The sequence below is a fragment of the Suricata suricatta genome, chromosome 5, assembly GCF_006229205.1.
Source record: "Suricata suricatta isolate VVHF042 chromosome 5, meerkat_22Aug2017_6uvM2_HiC, whole genome shotgun sequence".
Lineage (NCBI taxonomy): Eukaryota > Metazoa > Chordata > Mammalia > Carnivora > Herpestidae > Suricata > Suricata suricatta.
Window position 1 is genome coordinate 132,419,025 of NC_043704.1, and position 8,008 is coordinate 132,427,032.

The window sequence follows — 8,008 nt, forward strand, 5'->3', positions numbered from 1 at the left end:
CAGATGACACAAAATAGCCAAGAGGGGCCTCCTGAACTATTAATAGTAGTATTGTAGGAATGTAGGAAAGCCAGAAAGCCAGCTATTATGTGGTGAGAGTAAAGCTGGAGAAATGCTCTTCTGTACCTCTTACTGTGACCCTGTTTTGGTGAAAAAAAACAAGCTGACATGGGCTGGGAAATGAATTCTGCTTGACAATGTGGAGTCATAGCACTGTGAGGAGGCTTGCCGAGAAAGGAAAAAGGATCATCCACTAAAAGTATCCGAGTTAGCATCTTGGCCTCACTCACTTGCATATCACTCAGATATGCAAAGCAAGTTCAGTTTCCTTCCTTTTCCTCTACCTGGTCTGATCTTCCTGGGCTCCAGCTCTGCATTCTACCAGGAATAATTTGCACTTAATTAATAGCATTTCATTTTCTTCCAGCTTGAACATAATTCTTTGACTTTAAACATTCTAACCAGTGGTTTCTTAAACTCAAACACGCTGCAGAATCACCTAGAGGGCATGTTAAAACACAAATTGCTGGGCCCACCCCCAGGGTTTCTGATTCAATACATCTGGTAGAAACTTAGAATTTGCATTTCTAAGGAGTTCCCAGTTGATGCTGATACTACTGGTCCAAGGAACACACTTTACCACCTCTGATTCAAACTGTTCAGCATTTTATTCCCATCCACAGGCGATGGTTTCAAAGGTCTCAGATTTATGCTTCTCAGATTGGTTGATGGTTCTGTTCTTTTTTTTTAATGTTTTAATGTTTTTTATTTATTTTTGAGAGACAGAGAGAGAGAGCACCAGCAGGGGAGGGTCCCAGAGAAGGAGATACAGAATGTGAAGCAGGCTCCAGGCTCTGAGCTAGCTGTCAGCACAGAGCCCGACGTGGGGCCCGAACCCACGAACCGTGAGATCATGACCTGAGCCGAAGTTGGGGTGGCTCAGCCGCCCCTGATGGTTCTGTTCTATCTTGGATCAAGTACATGGTCTTCCTGTGGATGACTAGTCTAGCTGTGACACAAGCAAACCTGCATTGCTGGCTCAACAAGTCTTAAATGGTCTCTATCTTGTTCAACAAGACCACGTCCTTTGGTCACATGCTGGGATGTCCTGGCAATGTCAGTTTTGGATAAAAATTTCTAAATACCAACTCCCGCTTGTATTATCTCACTTCAGACCAGTGATAGTTTGTGGACGGGCACTGGCCCATGGACCACATTTTGAGTAATGCTGTTTAGATGACTCAGTCTTTCTCAGATTCTTTACTTCCCTCTTCCTTCTCTTTCCCAACATGGCATTTGGGTATGCAAGGGGGGGAAGGGGTCTTATTTTATCCTTGTGACATCCTCGTATCATGTGCCATCCTGTAGGTACTCAGTGATCCTCCCTATGGAGGGGCCGGATCCGTTGTTTCTCCAGAATGGGGACCACTGACATGCAGCAGGTCTCATCTGATCTTTTGGAAGGATGTGTGCTGGTCCTCACCACTGCTGCCATAGCGCTGACATATCCCTTAGTATCCAAGGTCCATCTTCATGGCCTCTTTCCCTGCTCCTAGACTGCTGCTGGTCTATCAGTAGCCTCAATGGGGAAGTACAAAACTGCAGAGACTCCTGTTTCCCACAGAAAGGCCATGAGGAGGCAGGAGTGCCTTCTAAGTCCTATGTATCCATCCACCTGCTGCCGCCTGTGCACCACTTATTCAGAGCCCCTTGGGATGTGGTGTTGAGCCAGTCAGAGTCCCTAGAAGCAGTGGAGTGCCACAAGGAGTGTGTAACCTAGCCAGTTGTTAATTTTCCAGGAATTTGGCATTCCAGCTGTTCAAGGTCACCATTATCAAAAGTTAAATGATAAGAACATACCTTTAAACAAGTTATATTAAAAGCAAAGGTGATTAACATCCCAAATCATCACCTCCTATTTATTTTACTACATCGGACTAGGACTAGTAACCTATGTTTAGCATATGTGCGTGATAGAAATACTGTATGATAGTGTGCCCTCACACAGTGTCTTCTAAACTCTGTTCGGTGATACCGTGTTGATAGTTTCCAATCAGCCAAGAAAGGAGTATTTACCTTGTGGAAATGAGTAAACATGATAAAACAGAGTTCCATTCTCTCTCATCTCCACCTCCCCTAGGCCAGTTGTTAAACATTTACCAATACACCATTACTTAGAGCCTAAATCTGGGAGTAACCCACTGGCCTCCGGTCACCCTTTACTTACCTAGATGTTACAAAGCTGTCCTTCCCCTGAAGATTAGCCCCTAGGGGCACCTGGGTGGCTCAGTTGGTTAAGCCTCCGACTTCGGCTCAGGTCAGATCTCACGTTCGTGGGTTCAAGCCCTGCATCAGGCTCTGTGCTGACTGCTAGCTCAGAGCCTGGAGCCTGCTTCCATGTCTGTGTCTCCTTCTCTCTCTCTGCCCCTCCCCCTCTCATGCTCTGCCTCTCTCTGTATCAAAAAATAAAACATTAAAAAAAATTTTTTTAATTAAAAAAAAAAAAAAAGATTAGCCCCTAAAAGGTGTATGTGGAAGAGACATTGAATACTAGAATCTTGATATCATGTTATTTACTTACCCTACTTTTATCTCCCTTTTCTCTCTGCCATCTCTTGGCACCAGAAGAATTGATCTTCTGGTTTTTTATATTCTCCGCAGCTTATCCTTGTACATTAAGTATGAATGTTCATGGTCTAACATTATTCTCTGACATTCTTTCCCAAAACGTTTACATTTATTCCAAGCATGAGAAAACATGAGATCAAATTGAGGGCCATTCTATAAAACTTCTTCCTAACCCCTTCAAAACTGTAAGATCCTGAAAGACAAGGAAAGACCAAGAAACAACCATAGCTTGGAGAAGGAGACTTGTGTACAAGATTCAATGTGGTATCATAGATTGGACCTGGAAAGGAAAGAAAATTGGTAGAGAAACTGAGGAGATCCAAATAAGGTCCGAGTATTGTGCCAATGTTAATTTCTTAATTTCATTCATTGTTTCACTGTTATATAAAATGTTAACATTATATGAAGCTGGATGAAAGGTATATGAGAACTACTATATTTGCAGATCTTCTGTAAATACACATTTATTTCTAAATAAAACTAATGATGGGAAAAATTCATGACCTAGGTAATAGGTGAAAGAGATATATTTTCTATTCTATGGAAAAAACCTACTATGTGCATCCACCTGCTTTGTGATATGCAAAAGGGGAGAAAGATGTGGATGGTATAAAGTCTTTTTCTGGTTAAAGATAAAAAGCTTTACTTTCAAGTGTTTTTATCTTTTGCAGAATAAAGAAATTATCTTGGATGTTGTAGTCTGAGTATTAATTCTTTCTTTCCCTTTCTTTATAATCTTACTGTAATAAAACTAAGTTTTAAACTGTAATAAAACTGGGGTACCTGGGTGGCTCAGTCGGTTAAGCTTCTGACTTTGGCTCAGGTCATGATCTTACAGATCACCAGTTTGAGCCCCACGCCAGGCTCTGTGCTGACAACTTAGAGCCTGGAGGCTGCTTTGGATTCTGTGTCTCCCCCTCTCCCTGGCCCTCCCCTGCTTGTGCTTTCTCTCTCTCTCTCTCAAAAATAAATATGACATTAAAAAAATTCTTTTAAATACACTGTAATAAAACTAAGTTTATAAGGGATATCTTCAGACAATGGAGAAGGTTTAGTACACAGAAAATAGATTAATATAAATGAAAAATTTCACCTTTATTTTGTGTTGATCTGAACACGGACCACTGTTCACATGGCTACATTTCTTTCTAACTGGGAAGGAGAGCCAGAGAGAAAAATCCCTGAACAGAGAAGAGTAAATGGACCCCAAGACAATGCTTCTCAAACTTTAATTTGCATTTGCTTCATCTGGGAACCTTGTTAAAATGCAGATTTCTTTTCCCATAGGTTTGGGGTGGGCATCCCAAATTAGTCCGATTTTCTAGTAAGTTCCCAGATAATGCCATCCTGATCATCTCTGAGAAGCCAGAGTCAAGGGTCCTTTCTGATGAATTTCCACTTCCCTTGGGACAGTAGGCATAAGGCAGGTCCTTACCAGCCAGAGGCTTAAAGACACAGGAAATGCACAGTAAGACCAGAAATAAAATAAACCAGTTAAAACAAGGAAGAAGCACATTAATCAAAATATGACATGATTGCACATACTGTGATGGGGTGACTACTCAGAAAGACAGACCATTCAGGAGGCCAATGGACACGTAAAGCTGTTTTTGAAGTTTAATTTGAAGCCCCAACTAAGAGTCATTTTATGTCATCATTCCCTTTCACTACACAGGAAAAATGCAACATTTTCTATTAAAGAGGAACTGCAGCTTTCAGATTTACGGAGCTGTACAGTGCCAATTTACATGAATCTCTTCCCTCCTCCAAAGTTTCCAATGATGATAGTTCCTGGAAAATAGTATATCATTTTTTTCAATGCATATGCTAAGTCTATAAAAAAACTTCTTCCAAAATTTTAAGCTAGGAAAACAGATAATTGGCCTGTATCAAGGAGACTTCTCATGCCAGTCAAAAAACCATTACAAGAGAATAAAGTGTGAGGCTTGTGCATTTGCATATTTTTACCCTCACACCTCATGAGGAGCTTCTAAGGTATGACATGCACTTGCCCTGTCTTTTTCAGTGTTTAAACCGGGATGTTTTTCTGGAAGACTTGCTCAGTGGACTTATAGGCTGACGGGTATTCTTCTACTTGGTTTGTAAATGTTGTGATGAACTTGACCCAAGTAGATCTGGCTTTGCTAATCACTTATTAGTTCTTTCACCCACTATTTCTTTGTTTAAGAAGCAATGTTGCTTGTCTTACAGATGCATATTATCCAATTTGCAGAAAAAATAAATAATATTGCAAAGAGCAAAATGAGATCCAGTGTGCAAATTCCTGCATCCCGGTGGGCACAGCCCTATTTAGTAATAGCTTTCCCTTGCACTATTGCCACTGCCAAACAGACTGCTTATGCGATCTTTGGCTTTCTTAATGTCTCTTCAGGGATCAATAGAGTGTTGCTTTTTTCCTAGATGCCAACTTCATCTTCTTTATACTTTAAGAATACAGTGTTAGTTTAAGAATACTTCAGGAATACAGTATTAGTCTAAAGGACCGTTCCATTTAAAGCAACCTTGCAGAGATTTAGTCGTCCATGACGATGTTAGGCAAGTAAAAGAAAAATGTCGATTGGTTTTATCCTCTGCCTTTCAGATCTTTGAAAGAGAAAAGGGACTAGGTTTTTAAAACTGTTCAGTTGTTGGAAAGTAACCCTAGCCCACCTTGTTCTATCTGATTTTACTGTAGATGTGGGAACGTGGATGTCTCAGCTACTTCTTTCAATACTTTTGTTCATTTTTCCTTTGAAGTAAATATTAATAATTGGAGATTAGAGAATTGCTACTTTAATGTTTCAAGTAAAATCAATCTGATATGTGAATTAGCGACAAAGACTTCTGTCTCACACAGGAAAGAACAATTCACGAAACCATATTTAAAGTTCAAGCAGAGCTTTCATGTTGATGGATTTGTATCTTCCTTTCCTTGGCCCTATGGGTCTGTTTTTAATTTTAATTTTATTTATTTGTTTTTTTTCTTTATCATTTTGACACATATCCTGGTCTCAAATTCTTTGTGCAGTGGTGAGTGTATAAATAAGTACAAACAACTACGGATCCCATTTCTACTGTGAAATTTTTTATTTTAAATGTGACAGCTATCCCTCGATTATCTGCACACTCAGTGTTGGCTGAGCCAGATTCTTGTGTATAAGAAAAATCGGTGAATCTGAAATAAAAGTGCAAAATATTATCTTTCACCCAAATAATACTAATAATACCCCAGAAAGCAAGAACGCTTCCCTAAAAAAATAATTGTTCTTGACAGGAGATTTATAAATAGGAGCCTAATTAATAAACTTCACTATTGTTCTCTTTAGCTGCAGCCATGCCCCCTTGAACTTCTTTATTTCAACTGACCTTGTATTCTCTTTGCAGCTCACACTAAATAATGTGTGTTGTTTTGCATTTTTCATATCAGAAAGCAAAATATTAAAAATTAATCAAAGTTGCAGACAAAAGGGCACTCCCATAATAGAAAAAAGAAACCTAGCCTTATCTCAACATCTTCTTAAAGATTCTCTAAGGATGAGCATAGTTCCTTTAAAAATATGACATGATATATTGTTTGAAAGTCACTTTAACTGTCCATCACTGATTTAGATGGTCATCTGATACAACTTTGGGCCATGGCCACCTAAAAAACAAAAACAAAAACCTTAAACTGTGTATAGTCATTCATACAGAGAGACCCATTCTCTTTTAGAAATCTGTGCTAACCAGGGCACCTGGGTGGCTCAGTCTCTGTTAAGCCTTTGACTCTGGATCTCAAGGTTGTGAGTTCAAGCCCTATGTTGGGCTCCACACTGGGTATGAAGCCAACTTAAATAAAAAAGAAATTTATGCTAAGGAAAAATGGGTATATTATTATGAACATAATAATATTCATCATGGCATGGCATATATTGGGGGACAATTGGAAACACTATGGTGTCCAAAATAGAGACTAGTTTAATAAATTATAATACATCCAACCTATAAAATTCCATTCACCATCACAAAGAAATAATGTAGAACATATTTAATGATGAGAGAAACACGAAATAGTAGGTGAAGAAAAACAAGGCAATTTGTATAAAATGATCCTATACACACTACCCCCAGATATATATACAGATGGTGCGTTATACAGTAGAATGTTAATGGGTCAATTATCTCTCAATAAAGCTGGGGAAAAAATGTTAACCGTATCTTTCTGGGTGTTGGGATTACGGAAATTGTGTATGTTGTATTTTCTGTTTTTTACATGTATGTATGGTTTTTAATAAGAAAAACAATGATATTTAACCTTTAAAAATCAGTAAATTTCACTAATACTCTCTCACTTGTCCTTTGAAAATCTGATAGCTTTATGTGTTAACAGTGCTGTAACAGGTAATTGATTTTTAAAATGGAAACATATCAGATAGTTGTTTTAAAACGAATCAAGAAAGGATCCTGTAAAATATTGTAGTGACTTACTTGATTAATAGATAAATATCCTGCTGAACTATTTCCTGGTGGGAAAAGAATTGCTCCAGCCCTGGGTTACATTTTCCTGGAATATCATCAAAGCCGCAAGCAATTTGCATAACTATTCTAACTTTGTATCTTAAGGAGTAGTTTTTAACGTTCCTGCATAGATAAGATAGCTCCTGGAATCTTCCCAGTGCCCAAATATTTCTTTGAAGCCTCAGTGTAGTAGCTGATTTGTTGATATGAATGTTAAACTGACACATATTTATTAAATGTCTATTAACTGTTGAAATGTTACTAACTACTGAGCATACCAGAGAGTATGAGGAATAGTCTCTGACCTAAACGAGCTATAGTATTGTTGGGAAATAAAGAATATGAAACAAATAGAAGCATTAAAAAAAAACCACTACGTTAACTGAGGAGATAAGAACCAGAATATTTATACAAAGTAAATAAGTATAGGAGGAAAGTTTGGGAAAAGGTTCTAGGAAAAGATGTGATTCACCCTGACTGGAAAGATGAGTGGGATTTGGGCCTGAGAAAGAAAGGAAAAACCATTTTCGTTAGAGAGATGAAGATCTAAAGGCCACTGGGCTGAATTGGTTAGTTGTGGAATGCTTACTGCCGTTTGGCCAGAGTTGGGGATTTGGTGAGCACAGAGCCATAGAACAAGACTATCTGGCTGGACGAGGTGGGGTGGCAGAGAACAGGTAGCATGCTTTACGCAGGACCCTAAAGTTAAAGCTGAGAGGTCTGGCTCCATGCTCTGAGTTCCCCAGCTTCTCTGACTGTCCTTGGTGGGATCCCAGCCCCCTCTCTACTCCATCTTTGAATCTTGGGCTTCTCCGCGGTCCTTCTAGCTTCTTTTCTGACCCTGTGCTTTTCCTGGATGAGAATAGAGGCTTTGAAACTATCC